Source organism: Thunnus albacares, chromosome 16 (assembly GCF_914725855.1).
Source record: "Thunnus albacares chromosome 16, fThuAlb1.1, whole genome shotgun sequence".
Classification (NCBI taxonomy): Eukaryota; Metazoa; Chordata; class Actinopteri; order Scombriformes; family Scombridae; genus Thunnus; species Thunnus albacares.
In genome coordinates this window covers 1,521,341-1,546,604 of record NC_058121.1, presented here as the reverse complement: position 1 = coordinate 1,546,604, position 25,264 = coordinate 1,521,341, and the positions used below count along the sequence as shown (strand labels likewise).

The 25,264-nt window shown below is 36.8% G+C and overlaps 1 protein-coding gene across 2 annotated transcripts in view; it reads right to left on the bottom strand.

Annotated features, from left to right (window-relative positions):
• Positions 1-25,264, bottom strand: part of lrfn2b (leucine rich repeat and fibronectin type III domain containing 2b) — a 171,923-nt gene that overhangs the window by 134,417 nt on the left and 12,242 nt on the right. Inside the window, exons 2-3 of one of the 2 annotated variants that reach the window (XM_044330008.1) lie at positions 4,559-4,647; positions 4,342-4,417 (exon numbers count right to left, since the gene is read on the bottom strand). The gene's annotated coding sequence lies outside the window, so the exon portion shown is untranslated. The remainder of the gene's footprint in view (positions 1-4,341; positions 4,418-4,558; positions 4,648-25,264) is intronic. The other variant, XM_044330007.1, reaches the window with a different exon arrangement.

Genomic DNA, 25,264 nt, shown 5'->3' with positions numbered 1-25,264 from the left:
CAAACATCTAAACACACAAAATACATTTTGATAATTTTCATTAAATTTTGAGTCTTTTATTTAACTTTTGTACACCTGTGGTGTTCTTGGTCAAAAATGAGCGGTCATTAGAAATGAATGGGTGAGACTACAATTAGTGTATAAAACTACATAGTAATTGTATTGTGACTGTATAAAAATTATTCATAACAATAATCATAACACATTACACAGCATTCTATAATGACTTATAACGTCAAGTATCATAATACTTCATGATTGCTGGTCACTCACTGACATTTGTTTTTGCAAGGATCATAGTGTATTATAATTCTAATACTTGTAATACATTATAATCATTTTATAATGAATTATAATCACTGTTATAATGCATTATAATGTGAATATAAGTTACTGTAAGTGGTTATTGAATGTTTTAAGTAAAGTGAGAAAAATATCATTGGATCTATGTGTAGTGAAGAAGGGTTCCCACACTGGATCTCAAACCCTGGTCTCCCAAACCACAGATGGTTACACTAACCAGTCAGCCAAAGAATTAAGCTATTGGCTAAGGGCCAGCGTGTCCAATCATCCATGGTCATTGTTCTCTAGAGGGCACAGGCCTGCACGGTGACACTATGCAACAACACACAAAACGATGTAAAATTAATGTATTTGTTTAACGGGTCATATAAGAAATTGAGTATTCCAATTTGACACAACTTTTTGATGATAAGCAATGACCATGGATGACTAGGCGCACTGGCTCTGGCCCCCAATGGCTTAATTCTTTGGTTGACTGGTTAGTGTAGACAAGGGTTTGAAACCCGGTGTGGAAACCCTCCTACTACACATAGATCTAATGATACTTTTCTCACCTTACTTAAAGTACCCAATGACCGCTTACAGTAACTTAGAATCACATTATAATGCATTATACAGTGATAATACATTATAAAATGGTTATAATGTCTTACAACTATTAGAATTATATTGCACTATGATCCTTACAAAATAAAGGTCAGTGAGTGACCAGCATTTATGAAGTATTATGATATTTGACCTTATAAGTCATTATAACATGCTTATATATATATATATATATATATATATATATATATATATATATATATATATATATATAAAGCATTATGAATGAGTGCTTATAACTATAATTATACAGCTCTATAGGCAGATTATAGCTAATGCTTTATAAGTATGTTTATAATGCATTATAGAAATGGGCTCCATAGAAAGTGTTACCAAATCTTTCCCCCAACATGTGCATGAGAACACACAAAATGTAACTACCATTGATTGACAGATTGTGAATATTTTAATGTTTGTTGTTATTGTTAGTAATACTGTTATTTTTACTGTTGTTATTTGTAATATGTGTAGTTTTGAGCCTATGTCCTTTCTTTACTAATAAAATCATACTGTCAGTTTTGACTGGGAACACAACAGATGTTATTTTGTACCACTATTTAAAAAAACTGAAATGGTTTCAAAACAAATGTCTGTATTAAACTTTGACACAAAGCAGTTTGTGATTAATAGCACACCATGTTTCATCTGAGTATTTGTTATATTCAAAATAAACTATACATTATGCTTTGTTTTTTTACTGAAAAACCAGTTGTATGAGCCCAGGTCCATGAGGCCTACAGAACTTCTAATGTTCACAAGAACTTAACTTCATAAAAAGATCTAACACAACATATGATAATGATAATGATATGATATATTATTATGGGTTTATAATCAGTTATAATGGGGTGGTCATTTTGGACCGGGAACACATTAAACGAACACAGCAGGAGGGTTAAGTATATATACCATGTGCGCATTATATGAATTGAAATGTGTTCAGACTAGACACAGAGAGCCTTTACAAGACAGAGCATCAAGATTATGTAAACATGGTACACCCTTAGCATTTTCTTATTGTGTTTTAATGGTGCATAGTATAAAACTAGCTAGCAATTAACTGAATTACCATAGTAATTGCCACTCACACGCAAACTTATTTTTTAACAAAATGGTGTAAATGTTAGAATGTGTAATTAAAATGGGGTAAAAGTGCATCTGTTGTAAACCAGCTTTAGAGACTGATGGCAGCAACAGCTATTTAGCTACCTGTATGGCTTGTAGGAGAGAAGTGGTGGTTGTTAGCGTTGATGAGCAGCTATGCTGACATCTCCTTACACTGAGAGCTGGTCTCCAACAGATGAGGGTCTCAACTTAAGGAGCTAATTTTAGATGGCAAAGGGGCTTACAGGAGTGTTAAAGCAGCGATTAAATTAGTCCTGAGATCTCAGTCAGACTGGACACTTCATTTACACTATGGTGCCTTCATTAACAGCACTATCTTCAATATATCTTAACCTGAGAAATATTACAGTCTTTCAGTCAAGATTTCTGTAAGTACATGTGGAGTTAAAATATCCTCAAATAGCAAATTACATTCCCATTAACATCAGAAAGATGTAGTATTAGTATGCTGCTTTTTCAAGCTAATGTTGGCCTTTTATTGCATATAGTGAGTTAGTGTGTTTTATCTATGATGCTCAGTAAAGAGTGCAGTTTGTTTGGTTATTATCTATTCTATTATTTAAGGATTTACATGGGGAATGGTCTAAATAAAGGTTTGTCAGCCTTTACTCCACACTGCTGCATTGTTCCTTCATCACTATGAAGACACACACTGTAGTTTATTTTGACTCAATCCCACACATACCGTCCTGCTACCAGAAATGCTCACTAGAAAACCGTTATAATGATAATTAATATTACAAATTTACAAATTTCCTCCTGTTATATTTAATGTTTGTTAAAAACTACAGTGACCAGCTGTCTTAGGAAATGACTGAGGAAAGTATTGGTGGTTTTAGTCTTTTCATGAGATTTGTTGGAAATAAGAAAATAGAATAACACCTGCTTTACAACAACTTGAAAACTAATCGCTGGAGGGTGGAGAGGATTGGTACTCCTGGAGAGGTTACCAGTCTGTCACAAGGTTGACTCATTTAGACAAACACACTCACATTCACTCCTATGGATGTTTCAGTCTCCACTTCACCTACTGTAATCTGCTTGTTTTTGGACTGTGGTGGAAACCAGAGCAGCCGGTAGAAACATGCAGAACCTGCGATTGTGAGTGAGATCCAGTTGAATAAGTAGACAGTGCTAGATCGTATCCATGATATGTGTGTGTATTCGTCCTGGCCAGTCAGTCAGGCCTTTGAATGGAAGCCTATTTATACACTAATTCAATACAAATGGATCCACTGTGGAGCCACAGAGTACACACACACACACACACACACACACACACACACACACTGCCAATTTAAAACACATAGGAGTGGAGAGGATGGTATTAAATGCTATTTATAACATGACCTGCTTTCTGCAGGCAGATATTCCACAGTAAGAGGGACAGAGGTACATTGATGTGTTTAACCAATTTGTATGAGAAAGTAGGAAGTGTGCTATAGTGGTGTTAGCCAGCACTGGGCACTAACACATGTATTAGACTTTATTGTTTACACATGGAGAAGAACATTGGGGACATAATGATATATTTATAACCATAACCATGCAGAGCAATATATGATTTTTTCATGTTTCAGCTAATTTCCTGATATGGACACTATGGACACTTATGTTTGTCATTTGTGTTGACTGTAATTTTTAATGTATGTTTTTAAATGTGTAAAGGAAGACTAGCTGTGCTTTAGGGCACAGCTAATGGGGATCCTAACAAATAAACAAAGCTACAATTCAAAATTACATTCAATACCAGCTTTTTACAGTGTTATTTTTTACTTAATTAAATTCTTCAAGGTTGCCTTAAAAAAATGTGCTTTTAGTGTAAGTGATGGAGGTACAAAATCCATAGTGAGTCCACACAGTCATTTAGTGCAAAAATGCATTTAAAAGTTGATGTGAAGCTTATATAAGGCTTCAGCAGTCTGAGTTAGTCATATCAAGTGGATATCTGACACATTTACAGTCTTTTTAGCATCAAATTCTCTCTTTGTGTTTCCTCAGACAGTGTTTCCCTGTTGAGAAAGAGGCACTAAAAAGACTGATCTTGCATTATAATGTGCTTCCAACAGGGAAGTCATTGCACCAATATGGAAGAGTTCTCAAAACAGTTGAACTTTCAACAGCAGCACAATTGCAAAGAAGACTTTTAGTGTCTCCAGATATGAGCTTACACTGGGTGCAGTAGGAAAATCCCATTCAATAGCTATGGTGTGCTTTTTTGGTAAAATAAGGAAGAGTGTGACAGCTGCCAACCAGGTACTTAATCTAGGTGCAAACAAAGGTCCAAATGTGAAAAAAACAACTCACTGGAGTCTGGTCTCTCTTCAACCAGCACATTTCAGCACTTCATCACCATGTTTCACAGAGCAGGTGAAAGCAAAGCCTGTATATACACACCACAAAACGATGGAATTTTTATCAGTCATGCAATGAGAACAGGACGGCCTCTGTAGGATGCCACACCCCCAACTCAGAAACTTCAAAATAAAGTTTCTCAAGAAAAGGCTCATTTGAGATGCTTTACCTGGGACGTGGATGAGAGCAGGTGTCTGCAGCTGGAGCAGTGACAAAAAGCTGCAGTCAAGACAGACAGTTTTCAGCAGCCTTCCCAGTCTATAAAGAAAGTAACAGACACATCTATCAGATCCTGAAAGAATAAAAGGTTATTTATTAGCTTAATTCATCCAACTTTTACTCAGTCACCAATGATGCTGTGTAAATGATAATGTATTAGATTATTTCAAGTAATAAGACATGTACAAAACATCAGTCTCATTCACATCCAAAAATACATAACTTCAAAGCATCATGTCATCAAACCATTACACATTGTACACCAACAGAACAGTAGTTTCCTGTGTCAATATTATCAGTCTATATAGATTTTATTTGAAGAATCCTCATATCTCACATGTTAAAATAAAAGTTCTGTGTCACCTTGTAATAATTACAAGAATTAAATTTGTCATTGTATGTTGAATGTTTGGAATTAATGTATTCTGCATCTGTGGTGATAAAAGTTGTCATCAACCACACAACACTAGTGTGGTACCATCTGAGAATACGGAAGACATGTAACTAAAAATTAAAAACAGATAAAGTTAAAAAAAAATCTACAAAACTATAACTCTGTAGTATAGTATAAATTATAACTATAAAAACTTTAATGTAAAAGTCTTCATTATGTCCTCTTAGATGTGGGCCACTTTACGTGTTTATCATCACATCTACTGTATGTTGTTAACTATTATATGTGCAGGACTGTATCTCACAGCCTGACAACACCAGCCCACAGTTTTCTTTTGCCTCACTGTAGACTGGCTGCAGCTCAGTGGGACTTTGCTTGAGGCAGACGTCATTTCAAGTAGGATGTACATGACTGACAGATCTGTGCTTCACTCACACATAAATACGAACCCTCATACAAAAATACACCATCCACTGTGCTGTCATTGGTCTTTGCTACAGAAACGTAGGCCATTGTTATAAACAATCCATCTCAACAGGTTTGAAGGTGAGAAATAGGAGTTACAGGTGGCGAGTCATGTTATCATCTAAAGATGCCCCACAGGTTCCTGGCTGATCCCACTTCCAGCTGCTGGGCTCAATGAATACACAGTGATGTTTTCCAGGATGAAATCTTGTATCAAAACTAGGGATGTGCAGAGAGCCCAGTATTTGTATTTGTATCTGTATTTGTTGAGGCAGCAAAATTATTTGTATTTGTATTTGTATTCAAATAAAACTGGAAAAAGGCTTAAAAATCCTGTTTTTGTTTTTATTACGCTTTCAATTTTAGAAAATGAAAGTGTTACAATAAGTGTTTATGAATAAACTATCTTATGAAGGAAGTCCCCACACCGGGTCTCAAACTGGAGTCTCTCAGATCCTAGACGACTGTGTTGACTACTGAGCTAAAACTTTACTCATCGCCTCCTTGCAGACAGACCTCTAACTATTTATACACCCATAACACAGAGACAGCACAGTGTGTAACATGTAGGGAAGAACTTCAAGGGTGATTATTGCTTTGCACTTTTTATTTATTGCCTATTTTTTACAACCTAACTTTGTGGAAAGGAGAAGAGGAACAACAGGTGATGGAGAGTCCATTTGGGACTTAACTAATGGACGTAACAGTGGAGCAGAGGAGAGAGACTGAGATAACGATGTAACCGACCTGCAAACTGGTATTTGACATGTTTTGTTGTTTTTCTTCCCAAAAACTTTTAAAATATTTATATGAAACAAATATTCGTATAAAACCCACTATTTGTGCTTTGCCGAATAATGTATTTGTATTCGGGCACACCCCTAATCAAAACCTGAGCTTATGAAATCAGGTCTGACTTTATATCGATACTGCACCAGTAGTCATACCAAGGCATGCACTGTAGCAGCATATAGTATATACTGTGACATAGTATTTGATGGTACCAACAAAAAAAAAAAAAAGTAGGAATGGCTGTACATATACTCCAAACCACAAACTTTAATCAGATAGGACAACATTTTGATCCTACTCAATCTTCATCAGGTCAAAATGTTGGTAGCACACTCATCCATGCACACCAATAGACTGACAAGCTCTATGATGACAGGTGCGGTTAACCAGCCAACCCGCCAGGGGTGATAAACATCTCAGAGCAATGAACTATTCAACACAGTGCATCAAAAGGAGCAGGGATACAAAAGCCATACTAAGGATGAATAAAAAAAATTGATTTTCCAATTTGAATTATCCATAGTCGATTCTTGAAATCTAGAGATCAATCTTTACATTTGCACCTTTACTCAGTAAACATGAGTACATGAGCACTAAATGTTATATGTATGCATCGTTTACTTGTTGTAAATGGTTCAGTCAGGGCTGCATGATGGGTTGGGGGGTATTTAAATATTCATAATGATGAAGTCTTTGCTAGTGATGCAGGTCTTTTATTATTCCTGCTCAACACGTAGGCCTAAAAAATATATCATGTTTTTATCTTTTTGCATTTGCTCAAGAAAAAACTCTTTTGTCTATAATTTTATGATCAGGAAATGTGTTGACAATTCAGCCTGTAATGTTCAAGGAAATGAAAGTGTTGAAGAATTTAGATGTGATTTAATTTTATCTGATGCAACTGAATCAAGAACTAAACTACATTGAATTGAATTTGAATCAAATCCAGTTGATTAATTAATTAATTCTGCACTTTGTGAATCGAAATCAAAATCGAAACTGAAATTGAATCAGGAGATCGGTGGCAATATGCATCCCTAGGCCAGACATTAAAAATATCACAAATATCAAACATCATAACATATATCTCATATATTAAACAGATTCATCATCACATACATACCAAGATCAACATCACACATGTTCAAAAATATACTGCAATAAGCTAGAGGAAAGGCAACCTTATATACTTGTAAAAAGGGGTTTTAACACCATTCTATAAAGTATTAACTAGATCAAGTATTAAGAAAGAAGTATTTGATGGTACAAAAATTGTGACTTTGAATTAATTAAAGGTGTGAATTAGCTATTAAGGGACAGAGTGATTTAGCATCGAAATTTCCATAAAGTTGGGGGACTCGAATTAAAAAGACAACTGACAAAAGCAGCAGAGGGAGAGGTATCCTGACTTTTGAGGCCTTGGTACTATATGCTTCACACACACTAGTCGACGGCATATTTATAATATATGCTGTATATCATCATTTATCTACAGTATATGTCTGCAATCCAGCATTGCCCCTACATTTTACATGTCAAATTGGCTTTGACTTTTCAAATCAGTGGAGTGCTCCTTTAATATTGCAACTGCAACAGTAGTTTGGTTGAACATGACACAGAGCCAATATTTACAACAATATTCAGCTTTGATTATGACCAAGAATCTTGTCATATTTTCAACTAGTACTCATCCACTAGGTTGTAGGTAGTTTGGTTGCATTCTAATTAGAGGCCAGGACAATCTGTTCATTGCAGATATATCAGTATATTATATATGACCAAATTCTCATATCCTGATATAGGTAATTTCATATCCCGATAACAGTACCTATTCCAATATAGCTAATCTTAATTCAATGAATAAACTGTTGGTCCGTGCATAGGCCCCAGCCGCCCTGTTGTCTGTCCATCCTTTACACAGATTTAATTAAATTACTCTTCATGGCTCAACTCACGTACTTCAGCTGGTTCACTATCTCTCTTGTGTGTGGAGCACACACACACACACACACACACAGAGGGTGAACCATAGGGAGCAGAGGAGAGTAACGCGACCATAAATGACAGCAAAACACCGCAGAGACTCTCACATTGAGCTGAAATTAAATGACTGCACATAAATTTGGTAAATAACATGAATAAAACAGTCTTTACTGTGTTTTGCTATCATTTATGGTTGCTGTCTCACTGTCTCTCTCCTTCTCTCTGTGTGTGTGGGGCTGAGCCCTACGTGTGTGTGCAGCGCAGCAGAGGAGAGACAGACAGCGGTGGAGAGTTGGAGAGTTGACGACAACTAAACTCGTTACGTTACTGTAAGTGCAATAAAAGCTTGCGAATAAAAAGTCAAGAAGAGTTATTTATCAATGTAATCCGTGCAAAAGATGGACTCCAAATGACAGAAATAAGAGAGTGATTTGTGTCACAAAATAAACGATAGAGCATAAAATGAAACGATAAATGTTTTTCTATCCTCACACGATATATATCGTCATATCGCACAGCCCAATCACCAAGCACTTTATTAGGAGCACCTGTGCAAACTAATGCAATCCCATACAACAGCTCTGCCATAAATTCTACTTGAAGAAAGTTAATACATTTTCAGTTTTTGTTGACATTGTCAGAAAGGTGATAATTCTACTTCCTGTTTATTACTGAGGTCTTAGTGGGTAGTGGTGGTGTACTGAGGTGCATTATGCAATAAAAGTAGAATTTATGGCAGAGCTGCTGTATTGGATTGCATTAGATTGCGCAGGTGTTCCTAATAAAGTTCTAGGTGAGTGTTTATTGTTTGGGCTATAATTGTAATACTTCTGAATGTGAGAGCAGGAATACAACTGATGGCAGTAGTGAGGAAGACACATAATTTCAGCTGTAGGGAAGAGTTATAAATATATCCAACTTTTTGGTTTTTTCCATGTTAGGATGCCTCTCTCATGTATATTGGGCATTTGCAGTGATAGTGTGTACCAAGCGTGTGACACAATGAGGTAGCAGGCAGATTAAATTGGTAATGAGGTTACACACACTTATATAGCTCATGCTGCTCTACATGAGAGACAAATCATTGAAAGTCTGTGATCAAGCTGAGAGGCTGAAGAAATTTGTTATTCTCAAAGAAAACATCCCTGTTTTGAAAAAAATATTATGACCACTGGCGTTTTTGCAGCACAGAGCCTCATAAGTGCTTATTAATGTTAATGGGACAAAAATAGCAGAACAGCAGGCAAAACGATCCAATGGGAACACTGACAATTTTTCAGCAAGAGGCACAGAGGTGATGTGTATTCCCCTGCTGTTCCCCTCCAGCCCCAGCATCTTTGTTAAATCTGGGTTCAATTCAGGAGAGATTCACTTCATTTTTAAGCAAATAAAAGTTATAAATATTCCATTGGAGCTGTATGGAAAAGGGCTGAAAGTGCTTTGCTGCTCACAGGGATCATTGGTACAAACAAAAGTTATAAATATTTGATTTGGAGAGTATATGAAGAGGTCTGGAAATGCTGAGCCGATTTTCCTGCACGTCATCACTTTTCATGATTCACAATCGATTCAAAGGCCATTTAAGCACATTAACAGTGACTGGTCCTCACTGAGACTGTTAGTCTTTAATAAAACACACTGTGTGTCTTCAGGAGCACTTAAGTAATTTGTAATCAACATAGCCACAGGGTATATGACACAATTATTCATTAAGTTGTTTTTTTTTCTCTCTCTCTCTCTCACAGAGTGCTGGGATGACTTTAATGCAGTGAGATTTAATCAGCGAGGACTAATTTAATTGCAGTCGGTTGGAAAATACCACAATCTGATATGTTAATCTAAAACCATGCAGGCTGGATATTTTTATTCCTTTTTTGTTGGGTAACACATAAGAACACAGGATGTGCACAAATATCCTTTTTCTACACCAACATTACAATACCATAAATCAAATATGATGAAACAGGCAATCAAGGGAGTAGGTATGAAAAGATGAAATGACAACATGAAGCAAACCTCGGTGTTAAAAGTTTTATTGTATGGAAGCCCATTCTTGTCAAGAAAAGAAAAAAAAAGAAATGATGAAAAGATGAAAAGTTAGGAATGATGAAAGTAAAAAAAACACTTGTGGTAAGTAAAAAATAATGAGATATGAAGTTATAATTATAAGATAAGCCACAATCATGATATAGAAAGGCAGCATTTTAACATACTAAATCACAGTTATGGTATTATGTCATAATTGCAACATAATTACTTACTACTATAAGTCAACTTTTTGACTATTTTTGTTATGAGATACTCAGTAAGAAGAAATCAAAATTATGAGTAAGTTAGTAGGTTCAAATTTTGTTAAATTAAGAATTATGATACTTAGTCATAATTAGTCATAATTCAGAATTATTATGTACTAAGTCAAAACTTTTACTTTGTAAATCGAAATTATGAAATAGTAAGTCAGACTTTTAAATACTAATTTTGAGATAGCAAAATAATGATTATAAATTGATATTTTTTTGTTTTGACTATCCCATAATGACTTAGCATGAATGTTTTTATTTTTGCCACTCTTACATTTCATATACATTTCATGTTCATGTTTCGTGAAAAAGCATGCTTATGACATGCTGACATTTTTACAGTATCACTAGTTTCAGTTTCAACTTTCTGTCTTGGCTAGTGAGGAGGGCCCTTGCTGGGCCTACATTAGCCAGACTGTGTTTTCAGAGATGTTTTGAAGCCGCTGGCTGGGTGAGACCAGTGTCATCTCAGCTCCTCCTTATCCTCCTGATACCTTCTGGACTAACAGTCTGTCTGTATAAGTACAGAAGCGCACACAGACAGACCCAATGACCTGACCTCAAGACATGAAGGATGTCAGGAAAGACTTGGAACAGAACTGAAAACCTAGCCTTTCCCCACCAGTCACGAAGAGAAAATTGACAGTTGGAATTTATGACTTTGTTTTTCTTTTCAGATACAGGCTACACCAACTGGAGCCTTCTCTCTCACCCCACAGACAACCTGAATGAACTGTTCCCCACTCACTGCCTTCTATTAAGTTGTAAATTTGAGGGAAGCCCACATTCTTCTCTGAGTGTGTCCCTTTCCTCTTCTGTTTCTTTAATGCACAGTAACTGTCTGAATTGGTCAGAAATGCCACTAAAATGTGTAAATATATGTATCTGGACTTATCTTTGCATTCACTTTTGATGTGTTTAGAACAATTTAATTAGTTTATTATTCATACTATTAAGCATCCCCCGATCCTTGGAAGCACAAAAAATAACCTCATTGACAGAGAGATGCAGTAAATGATGTTATTCAGTCTGTAATGTAGCTATAATAAAAATCTAAACTGTTATGTAGCTCAATAAAAAGACAGACATGAGATAGAGGAGGAGAAAAAATCTGAAGATTGACATTAATTAAGACATTTAATGTCTGTGTTTTATTTTTCAGTGGAACTTGTTTCAGTGCCAATACAATTTTTTCCAATACAAGTGTTTCAATGCCAATGTTTCCTTTTTCAGTTCAGGTTTTGTTTTCAATGCTAAATTTTATTTTCAATGCCAAAATTTAACTGTCGATGTTCCAGCCCTATATCAGTCATTCAAAGTCAAACCAATATATTTGTACCCAAACAAGACAATACAAACTACAAACAACCTGTTATTTACACTGTATTTATCAAATTAAATGTACTGCTGCTCTCAATCGTTGTCTGCTCTGCATTCATGCTAAAAAGAAATACAGGTGAAAAATTGAAGGAAAACCCAACATAAAGTGTCTTAGTAAGGTGTTGGGCCATCACGTGCTGCCAGAACAGCTTCAGTGCTCCTTGGCATTGATTCTACAGTCTCTGAGCTCTACTGGAAGGATGAACACCATTCTTCAAAAAGATATTCTCTCATTTGGTGTTTTGATGATGGTGGTGGAGAGCGCTGTCTAACGCTTCTGAGTCATCATCTTTATCCTATGATGAAACATTTATATCCTGATGGGAGTGGTCTCTTCCAGAATGACAATGCCCCAATTCACAGGACACGAGGGGTCACTGAATGGTTTGATGAGTATGAAAATGATGTGACTCATATGCTATGGCCTTCACAGTCACCAGATCTTAACCCGACTGAACACCTGTGGGAGATTTTGGACTGAACAACTTTGTATTGATTTGCAGTGATCCTTCGCTCTAAGGGGACAAGTGGACCCAGACCATGCCAACAAAATACCCCCCAAAGCACAACAGAGCCACCAGATCCCCTCAATGTATGGGTCAAGCATTCAGACTTCTACTGGTTTTTCCTTTAATTTGTCACCTGTCTATATGCCTCCACCTGTCACTGATGTAGTGTTAGTAGCAATTAAGCTAATAATCTTTCTCTACTCCTTACAAAATAATTGCTGTCTTAACATGCACAGCGCATAAATTAACCAAAATCATTCTTAAGTATAAATGCTGTCTTTAAACATGCATCAGATAGTGACTGGTGTCTTTGATCAAAACAAGAATTACACAAGGTCTGCAGTAGCTTCACAGACTGGCTCTCACCCATTTACCCTGCACTGGCGTGTGCTAATAATGGCTAAAAGGCAACAAAATGAGCTAGAAAGTAAAAGATATTGAAAAAAAGAAACACTGCCATTATTGAATATCTCCACTTTATACTTCACAGCACTTCTGCTAGGAGATATCCGGTCTCTTCTATTTCTGAGGGAAACACTGTACTTGTTCTTCTACTAGCCTACATGTGTTGTCAGATTCAGATTTTACACACAGAACATATGATCAACAAATAAATTATGATGCATTGTTATTGCTTAAACTACCCAGCAGTATACTGTATAAAGCAGTTAAAATCAGCTTCACTTTGAGTGAATGCAAGTACATTTTACTAATAATAATTCTGTATGTTTACTCAAGTTAAGATTTGAAGGCAGGACTTTTAGCAGAATATTTTTATAGTTCAGTATTAGTAGTTTTACAAAATGATCTGAATACATCTCATGTCATTGTTAATACAAACATTCTCATTTAGAGAAAGGTTGGAAATAAGGCAAAATGGAGACCCCATGCCTGAGTTTGCCTGGGGCCCCCAAATCTCTAAATCTACCCCTGACTCCAAATGAATGCTAATGTTGCTCTGTGTCTGCTGGATGTGTAAGCAGACAAACTATTTGCTGAGACTTTAGCCATATCAACTTTATAAGGCCATAATATTTCAAACATGTGTGATGTTTGTGGGGTAAAAGAAGGTTATTGCAGCTTTAAAGATAACAAAGATCTTTAGGACCTGAGTAACAATATTGAATTCATGGAGATTATAAAGCATTACATATTTCACACTCAGGTCAGTTGTATCTTTATGCAGGTGAGAACAGTTACCGAAGAAATGAATGCTTTCCAAAATGGCCACCGCAGTCTGCCTCATGTCTTCCTTCTATTCACAAAAAAAAAACAAAAGAACTAAAAAACTTCATCAAGAGGAATAATGTTTCCTTCTCTCTGCTCTGCAGTCAGGGGTTCACAGAGTGTCACCTTGCAGTGTATCTGTAACAGTGTCACCTACCCACTGTCACCAGCTATACAGAGGTGGCACTAGATAGGAAATGCTAGAGGAAAAGGACTATATCCTTACCCTGGCGGTACATTGTGCGTGCCTCTAATGGAAGCCAGCTGGGCCATGTTTAATGCATTGCACTGCATTAGTGCTCTGTGTCCTTCTGACATCAGTTTACCTCCCTTGTCACCCTGAGAGCCGGGCCCCTACAGAGGTTACAAGACTCATTTTAACCAGGGGAAGAAAAACGCAACGAGCAGACTTACATTAAAAGGGAAACTGAAGTAGAAAAAGGATCACAGTGTTCTCTTACTGAGATCTAAAAGCTGAACTGATGGCTCGCAGTTATAGTTTCTGTGATGTATGATTTAGCAAGAAAATGTTCTTCAGTACCAAGCTTTTGTTTCACTTTGTGTTTTTTTTCCTGTACATTTCATAAGACAAATGCATGGGAGCCACAACTATTAGATTTAGATTTACAGACTAACTACAGAACTGCCTACTGCACTGTTCTTTTAAGTCTGATTCAGAGACTTGACTATAAAGTCCCGAGTCACGTTTACGTTCCTAGTCCATGTCCCAAACAAAAAAAAAAGCTGGAAAACAGCAATCATCATGCCAAAAGGCTGGAGCACCAGACCAAGTGGGTAATTATAGACCAATTTCTATTCTACCTGTTTTTTCAAAGGTCCTGGAAAAATGTATTGCAGAACAACTGGTTGACCACCTTGAAAGAATTTATTATCCTAAATAAATCAAATTTAGGTCAAAGTACTCAACAGACATGACATCAAGAGCTCACTAGACAAGAGTAACGTAGTGGGAGTGTTGTTTTTAGACCTTTAAAAGACTTTTGACACCATGAACCATGACATACTTCTGAACAAATTTAGCACTTTCAATTTTTCAGAGCAAGCAACCGGCTGGTTTGCATCATATCTCAAAAGTAGAGAGCAACTTGTTAAAATCGATGCAAAACATTCAATCCCCTGATCATCCAGAATGGTTATTCCAGAAGGCTCAAGCTAGTTCCTCCGCTTTTCAGCTTATACATAAATTATTTACCAACATGCTGTAAAAGAGCTGGCTGTCAAATGTACGCTGATGACACAATCATTTATGTATCAGCTAAAACTCCTCATGTTAGCAGCAGAGACATTAACAGACGAAATGGAGGGTGTATCCCAACGGCTAAAAAACATCATCTAACCCTGAGTCTGAAAAAGGCTGTGTCAATGTGTTTTTCCATGAGAAGGAAAGCAAAAGATAAACTTACGATTAAAATAGATCAAGAGGAAATAAAGGAAGTCAGTGATTTTAATTTTTTTGGTGTCAATTTGGACTTCCAACTCAAATTTGATAAACATGTTTAAAAGCTATGCAAGACAAATCTTTAGAATGATAAGACATTACATAACCCTTAAAGCAGCTCAAATGTTCATGAATGCCATGATATTTTCACATTTATCCTATTGTGTTATTGAATGGAGCCAGGCATCACAGTCAACTCTCAAACCCATTACTTCACTATACAAACAAGCACTGAACATAATGGATCAAAAAACAAATTAAATGGCACCACTGCATAATTCTGAAAACGTACAAGTTACTCAGTTAAGACAGCTTTATCAAGTTTTATTTTATCAAATTGATTTTTCAAATGTGTGAACAATCTCGCACCAGCCATACTTTGTCCATATATCACAAAAATAAACATGTATAGAACTGCCACTAGGGGATCAGCACATGGCAACTGCAATGTGACACAGAGCAAAAATACTATCAGACAGTCATATTTATCAGTAAAAAGGATACATTTTTAGAATGCCCTACCAACAAAATTTAAAAACACAAACTGATCTGAAAACATTTAATGAAAGGGTGAAACACTGGCTGAAACAAAACCAAACCGGTGATCATTGATCACTGATCATGCACTTGTGTACGCACTAGGGATCTCAGTTTCGGTTAATTTGGCTTTCAACAGACCAACAACCATTAACTGATAATTAACCGGTTAATTTTTAAGAAAAGTTTTGACATAGTTTTCGTTTGTGAGAGTTGTCCAGCAGTCGGTGGTCAGAGCTAGCGTTAGCTTGACTTTTAGCTCATCCTTCTTCTCCTCACAGTATTTTTCAGTCCGTTTAGTCATAATAGCTCTCGATGGCATAACGTAATCAGGCTTGAAGTACAAATATAAATAATAATACAAATACAAGACGACCCCAATAATAAGATGACCCCCCTTTTCCAACAGCTGGTTTTGGAAAAATAACATTACTTTTTGAATATAACTTAAGTCATAGTATAGTTAAATACTCACACACTCTCTTGCCAGGCTCTTGGAAGTAGTAAAAAATATTTTCTCTGGCAATTAGCATTTATACAACTGCCTGTTTGTCTTTTTGAGCTCCTTATCATCTGTGAAAGTGATATCTGGCAGCTTGACATATTCCGTTCCTGCTGTAGAGACGTTGGAAGACGCTTTGGACTCTTTTTCACTCATCATTAATTTATTTCCCTCGTGTCAGAAAAACATGTTAAATGAGCTTTCAGAAACTCCTGCAGCTTAAACTGGACTAACGAAACACTTTTAGTGCTGACTGACTCTAACACACTCATTATAAACAGACTTTGAGACACTCGCTAGCCTAGCAGCATTAAGGCTACAAATAACCCATAATGCAACACTCCATGAAGAAGTCGGTTGAGCACTTTATCCATTCAAAAAGAATACCTGATGTTGTGAACATGTTATTGTCTAGCCGTTAGCGGATTGTGTATGCAAATTAACCTACAGACAGACATGTGTAACCGTCAAAAATATTCTCGGCGGTTAACCGATTGATGGTTAACTGTTAACATCCCTAGCATGCACACAAACACAAGGACATGTACACACAGACAGGGGAACAGACACACATAGACAAACATACATACATACATACATACTCATGAAGACTACTTGCATGGATGGACACCTATAGACATGCTTATATACGCATATTGCCAAGAATTAGGGATCATACACATGTGCACACATACACTTACACAGCACATGTAAAATTATTGTATTGTAATGTGATGTAAATAATGTAATTTTTGTATGATCATGTCAAATGTATGAGAATGTCACTATTTATTGTGTTCTGAATTTAACTAATGTACTTTTGGTAATGGTGATGATGTGTTGCGACCATTTTTAAGTAGAAAAGCCTAACCAGGGACAGGAGTCGCAAATTAGCCTTGGCTAGAAATCCAATATGCAATCTATATCATGTTATTGTAACCTGTTATAATGTTTTTGCTTTGTCCCTGACAAATAAACTAACTAACTAAGTAAATAAATAAATAAAGTCATCAGGTAGTCATCACAAGGTGCTAAAGACAAAGTCAGGTTCATCACTCAAGTCTGACTTGAGTCCAAATCATTTGTTTCCACATCTCTTGCAAAATAATTTTTGCTTAAAGAATCATTGAGGGTTTTTTTGTTTGTTTTTTGTTTTTTTGTTGTTGTTTTTTTTTTGATGACATGGGGACATCACTAAAAAGAAGTCAATAAATTCTAATTTTAATAAATAAAAATGAACAATAAATTATTAACTTAGTTCAACTAACCCGCCTTGTTGAAATTTATTGTAATAACAGAAATTACAATGTTATCCTAACATAGTAATTACAATGTTATCCTAATTACAATGTTATCCTAACAGTTAAATAAGTCCCATGTTGTACAAACCTTTAATGCCATGTTTTAAAGCTGTAATTGTCTTGTCTTTTATATTAGCTGAAAAACACTTTGAGCTGTAAGTGTTGTATGAAAGATTCTGCAAAAAGCTAATATTTTTTTTACTGATAGAGGAGCTGTCAACACATTTATTATCACCTAGATGGACTCACAAATCCATGTGTTCTGACATTGTTCTTCCCAGGATTGTGTATTCATACAGAGCACTTACACAAATCTACACACAAACTGTGAGAATGTACTAGTGATGGATGTCCATATACTGTATTTCTATCTCTGCCTCAACAAAAGACAAATTGTTAAAAGGTGTGAAAAGCTTGAATATTCAAACTGAAACATACTTTAAAACTTACATCACTACAATGACCACCCTAAAGCAGTGGTTCTCAAAGTGGGGTCCAGGGACTCCCAGGGGTCCTTGAGGGGGTTCCAGGGGGTCCACAGCAAAAAATTGAAAAAAATGTTTTCACTATAATTCTATCTATAAGTAACACAATGACAGAAAGTATGACTATTTTGGTATTTTGAGTTTCATACACTTTCTGTAATAAAATATCTAAAGCCAAACATCAGATGGGGGACCCTGGGACAAAATCTTATCAAACGGGGGTCCGTGGTCTAATTTGTGTCAGTTAAGGGGTCCTGAAAAAGTTTGAGAACCATTGTATTAAAGTATAGTATACAGTTAACTCTGCCTTGTAACTAGAATGTGTTCAAAGTGAATCTGTAGGCATACTCATCTGAACTGCATCAGATATAAACATGCAGACTGTAATTCTGCTGCTCTGATCCTTCATTTACAGAATTAAACACACAGTGCTGATCTGGGCCAATCCAGGAGACTGGCAGCCAACCCAGGCTGGATGGCAGGCCACTGCATGAAGGGGGAGGGGGGCTAATCCCCGGGATCGTCATCAGTGATATGTCAGCAAAATGCTCAAATGACTGTGTCAGAAACGCTGCTGGACACCAACTGTAATGTGGGCCAAAGGTACAACAGCAACACTGCCAAACAGATCCTGAAGGAAACACTGCGGTCAGCTCTACAGTAAACACTGGAATCTGAAGTACACAACAGTAACCTTATAGTCTCCAACTGTCCTCCATATATTAATTACATACATGAGAGACATGCAGGCCAACCCCTGCACCTTGTACGGTACAGCTTGTTTTCACAATGCAGCTGGAAGGTTGGGGGTCATGGGTCTGGTTCATGTCACACTCATCACTCTGCTGCTCTCACTTTCTCTTATTTAACAGAAGTACTTTTTTCATTCACTTATTATTAGCAACCACTTCCACTGTTTTTTTCAGTCAATGTTAAGCTGCTCTCAATAAAACTTAACACCTCCTTCACATTTTGAAACACTGATAGCCAACCAGTAAAGGTAAGGCTGGCAGACCTGACATGTAAAACACAGAAGGAAATATTTAGTTTCATTGACAGTAGCTTCAAAGCGAATTGAAAAAAAAGGCAAAGTAGAAATGTCAGGAAATGGTTGAATGGTGAAAACTGTCAGAAAAGAGAAACTCAGACTCAAAGAGCAGCAGAATGGTGATTATGACACAACCATGCTGTACTGATGGAAATGTAAATTATACTAAAATTATCAAGACAACAGCTAAACATGGAGGTAGTATTGAGGAAAATTAAGAAATAAAGACCTGTCTCTGATATAAGTAACTATTTGAGAAATTAGGGTAGATGTGATCATTTGTAATCATTCTCAACATCATGATCATGTAAATGTGAAAAGTTCTATCAAGGAAAATGAGAGGGAAAAATATAACTCAAAAGCACATGCCATAACAATGTCCTTGAATTATATTAAATGATACATTGAATGTTGAAGTCTGTTCCATGTCAGCAGGAACCATGATCATGAAAATCTGACGAGGCACAATTCTGAATTTCAAAGGGGGCCATTTGAGAGTGATGCTCTGAATGCTACCTCAGGTCCAATTTTCACACTTAACATTGTTGTTTAGCATTTCAATGCTAAAAATGAAACCAATACAATCAATTTTTTGAAATGTATGAAATGCATGTCCTACTTTCAGCAGATATGTTTACCCAATGGGCCTAAGTGCAGATGTGAAACACTCAGAGTGGCTTCTACATTGTACAACACTGTTGGAATACAAAAGAATGAAGAATCACTTTCAAAAATATTTTTACTACACAGGTTTTACAATGTTCCACAACAGTCCAATATAATGTTTTTTATTTCATGTGTCTTATTTCATATGATTAGGAACAAGATGGTAACAAAAAATCCATGATTGATTTATTATTTGTATTTAAAAATGAGCGCTTTCCATCATAATTACAGATGCATAACTCTGATTATGAGATTGAATCCCACCTCTTATGCTGTAGCCACCACTGCAGGAATATTGTGCAGTGATGTGAGTGTTTGATAGTAAAATGATTAATTTAGGCTGTTGGGCATGGTTGGTAACATTACAATGGAAATATGACTTTAATTAAGATTGCATTATTGTTTACAAAGATGGTAGGAATAATGAGTGTTCACAAACATTAAAAAATGTAAATTCTCAACAAAAAAAAAGAAAAGTAACAGTACACAAAATAATGTCTCAAAGAATAGCCATGTGATTACCAGCACAAACAAGGTGAATGATGGGTAAATAAGAGGTGGCTAGTGGAATTACCTGAGCTATATTGACTTACGTGGTAAATTCAGTATAATGTTTAATATACTGCATATTTTATACATTACTGCATGAGGGTGAACTAATCCCTGAGACCATCCTCAGTAATATGAAATGACTGTCAGAAACGCTGCTGGACACCTACTGTAACTTTATTAATGCCATCAATTTAACAAAGACAAAAACTCATACTTTTAAGTAAAACGATATGTTTGTGTCCTGTTGTTCAATATGTTACCTAAACATTTTCAGTAAAGATTAATATATGATCTTTGTGTGTTAGCTACTGTAAGAATGTGTGTAAATGTGCTTTTGTGTATACAGATAGGTGACAAATTAAAGGAAAAACCAGTTCAGATCTTAATGTTTGACCCCTACAGTGAGGGGATCTGGTGACTCTGTTATGCTATGGGGGGCATTTTGCTGACATGGTTTGGGTCCACTTGTCCCCTTAGAGGGAAAGGTCACTGCAAATCAATACAAAGTTGTTCTGAATCATCACTTTTATCCTATGATGAAACATTTCTATCCTGATGGGAGTGGTCTCTTCCAGGATGACAATGCCTCAATTGTTCACAGGGCACGAGGGGTCACTGAATGGTTTGATGAGTATGAAAATGATGTGAATCATATGCTATGGCCTTCACAGTCACCAGATCTCAACACAAATGAACACCTATGGGAGATTTTGGACTGACGTGTTAGACAGCGCTCTCCACCACCATCATCAAAACACTAAATGAGGGAATATCTTTTTGAAGAATAGTGTTCATCCTTCCAGTAGAGTTCAGAAACGGTAGAATCAATGCCACGAGCACTGAAGCTGTTCTGGTGGCAAATGGTGGCCCAACACCTTACTAAGACACTTTATGTTGTTTTTTTCTTTTATTTGTCACCCGTCTGTATGTATGCCTGTTTGTGTCTGACTAAAACTTAACGTTAGTCAACAATTAGATATTTGTTCATCAACCCTGTCACACTTGTAACAGTGATCAAATATTAACATGAATAGTGTCTGTAGTCTCTAGAATATCAGAAAATAATACTTAAATACACTCGTTATTCTGTACATATGTAGCCTATTTAAAGTTTTGGGGGTATATTGAGCCATTAACTCAACTTGCCCCAACATCTCTAGCACGTTTTACCCCACAACCTCCATTTTGACAAAACTGTTTCACACAGTGGCTCAGATCCACATGCTAAGTTTATGAATGTTTTGTAGCTTACACTGACTTACATTAACATGTAATGATGTCCAAAACGTATTTTAATTAAGATACAAGACTGATAACTTTAGTAACATGATGAATTAACTTGGCATGACAAAAATCAAAGAAAAAATAAAAAGAGACACAACGGATCAATTTTACCAGCCTGCACTGCAGGTAGTCAGCATGGATAGCATCGTTAGCATAGCCATGCCATGCTGTGTGGAGCCAATAGACTGTATAAAAATAAGATGTAGCCGCATTGTTTCTGGTTTAACAGCACCATGCTGGGCAGGTGACAGGTGTGTTTACGGTGTTTGTGTGTTCTGAAAGATGTCATGGCATGGATATAAAGTCACACAGCTAATGGACTGTTAGCCTAACATGCTAATCCTACGTAAACATATGGATGAGACCATATGTTTCAGACATCCGTAGATAGAAACAGATGAAAGAGCAGGGGGAGGTAACAGAGAATTAGAATAGCTATAATTAAAATAAATTCACTTTCAAATCAAACATCCCAAGATATGAGTGGAAAGTATTGTTCTTGCAACTGTATTTATACCTTTTTTTTGACTCAAATGTTGCTTTACCATGTCAAGTGATATGCTACGTCAGTACACTTTAACAACAAATATTACTGGGACCACGACAGAAAATTGCAGATGAGCATTTAATATCCAGGAATTCACATTATAGACACTACCACTGACTATCACTGTAACAAATTGGCCACAATTTCACACACTGACCATACACAGTCCATATACTATGTTTGACCTAGCCTTGTTTTATCACTGTTAAGCTACTGTCAATGAAGCTCACCACTTCCTGCAGATTTTCCACATTAAAAGCCTGCCAGAAAAGGCAGGGATAATGCCACAGCCTGTAAATACATAGTGAGGTGTGACATCACCAGTTGGTTTGTATTGGAGCTGGTTTGAAGCCCAGAGTTGCAGCTTATGGTGGGCACCATAGCACCAAGACCTAAGGAGTGCAGGGTGTTGCCTTTCATGCTCTGGTGACACACCCCAAGACACACCCAAGCTAGTTTACTGAGAATACACACTTGAGCTAATGTTAGCTACTTTAGCTAAATTGTGCTGCCAGGACAGGTATCATAATCAAGTAACATTAAACTTAGTGAAATATTGCAACAGTAGTCTGACTCAGTGCGAGTCCCAGAGTGGGGAGAGCAGCAGGTGAGCCAACTGTCAATCACAGCTGTCAGTCAACACTCACAGGGCAGACATCAAAGGTACTTACAATCTTACTAATGGAGCAATAATTTTCTAAATTACCACCAGCACACTTATTAGAGAGTCTGAATTTAAAGGTTGAGACCATTATGACTCATTGGAAAAAATGACTGACTTAGTATTTCTATAGAGAAGTTGAGTTGTATTTCTGTGAAAAAGAGAAACTCAGAGCAGCAGAATGGTGACATGACTCTTGTTCTGACAGAATTGGTGTCTGTCTCATATATAAGCCTGTTCTAAAAAATAAAAATCAGTCACTATTCATATAAAGACTATCACTAGTTTGTGTTCGCAGTGAGCATCACTATACTGTAGGGAACTGAAATTATCTCCCGACCAAAGAAAAAAGAAAAAAAAAAAAAAAAAAAGAACAAAAATTGACTTTAATCTTCTTCAAAGATCCTCTGACCCAGTGACTAGTAAATGAGTGTGCTTGTGAAACACCAGTGTGGATTTTAGCATTATTGTGCACATGTGGCACAGTGAGAATACCAGATGCAGAACACAGGCCCACACACACACAGCAGCATGCCATGAATAGCCCTCACACGTGCTCTTTGCTGTGCTGTGCTGTACTGTACAGTATGTAGGTTGATTTCTTCCTCCACCATTAGCTTCACTTCAAAGCCTTTTTTTGCTGCTCCAGTCCCCTGGGCTCCTCCGTCCTCTTTTCAGGGTTTGTCTCACATCACCAGCTATGCAGTGAGCAGATCAATTACACAATGCATCTGTGTGAGCAAAATAAACAAGCTCTAGCACTCCCACATAACACTTGGTCATTAGGCTCACGTTATACCACAGGCTGAAGAGAGTAAGCTTTTTTGCAATTACACTATTAGTAGCTTGAAATATGATGCAATGCTAAAGTGGAAGGAGTCTGCAAATTCTTGCTTTCTTAAAAATCATGAGCTCGTAAACTGGACCTGCACATCTGAAGGGCTACTTGCTGGAGCCAAGTTTGTAATGTGTCACTGTAACTATAAGAACTATGTGTAATTGTAACTATAAGAATATAAGAACCAGGCCAAACACTTCAAAACATGTAGATGTAGATTTACCTCAAACTGACATTTGACATTTTTTGCTACTTATCAGTCGATACACTGCTACCAATATCCTGTATCTGTGATAATCTTATATCAGCTGATATGTCAGCCAGGCTGGTAAGGTAAGTAAAGGGGTGAGGGGTTCGAATTACCTATAGTATTACCTCACTCACCACATTCAGCCAGTGTAATGTCCATTTCCACAACACTAATTCCATCAGTACAAGAACAGGATCATATCATACTCACCACTCTGCTTTGCTCACTTTTTATTTTCTAAAGGGGACATATAACGCACATTTCCAGGTCTATATTTTTCCCTTTTGGGGGGAGTTTTTCCTTATCCAAATCGGGGGTATAAGGATAGGGGATGTTGCATTGCCATACAGACTGTACAGCCCCCTGAGGGAAATTTGTGATATGTGATATTGGGCTATACGAAATAAAAATTATACAACAGGTAGTTCCGACCAAGCAATTTGATTGGTCAACAAGACATTTAGAACATGCTCAAATCAGCATGATAGCACACCTAGCCGGGCTCAATGAAAAATGCCTCATCACTAAAAACATTACTCCGCCATTCATTAGAACTATAGACCATGACGTCACACTAACAACAACAGTCACTTCTGGTTAGACAACTGGCAGATGATTTGAATTGAGGAGATATGTGAACTTGGCAAACTGGTTTATTTCTGTTGTCATTTTCATCCGTATCTGTAACATTTGATTGTATATAGTTAAACACAGTGGTCCAACCTATCTGATGTTTCTGCTGTACTTATTTTAAGTACTTTGTTGCTTCGCTAGTGTCTTCGGTTTGTTTTGTTTTGTGGGGATCAGCGGTAAAACCCAGAGTGGACATTTGAGTTGTCTCTCTTTTATGTTTGTGAAAATGGATTGAACTGAACTGGTTTGGGGTCGTGGGGAAAACAAAATGGATCCTTTACCAAGTGGATTGAACTTTGAGACTGTGGGACTAGTTACACACACAAACACACACACACACACAAATTGCAAATCCCCCACTCTTTATCATTACCCGACACCCTCATACACAACAAGACTTAACCATTTCCCCCATTTGAGAGTATATCTTAGCTTCCACTCCATCATGGCATCCTCCATCAGCTGTGCCAGTGAGTCAGCGACATGCCTCTACTAGCTAATAAAATTGAATTGAATTGAATATGTGTGGTATTTATTCTGTTTGGGGAATCCCACGATCTCTAGAAAGCATTAGCTCAAGTTGGCTGGCTGACTCAACAGAGACTAGAAATCGTCTCTGTTGCTAGGTCATTACTAAGGATCAGCCTGCTTGCTGGAGTGGTAAACTAGGTTTCATTACATTTCCATGGAAACAGAGATAACACTAGCAAAAAGTTGTTTTTTTTTTATTTTAAGAGCGAATTGCCCCACAATATGGATCCTTTTTGTTGTTGGTAACTGTTATATAATCGCAATATTACTTCAGTGATGCTTATGGAACTCATGCCAACAATGATGGTAAAG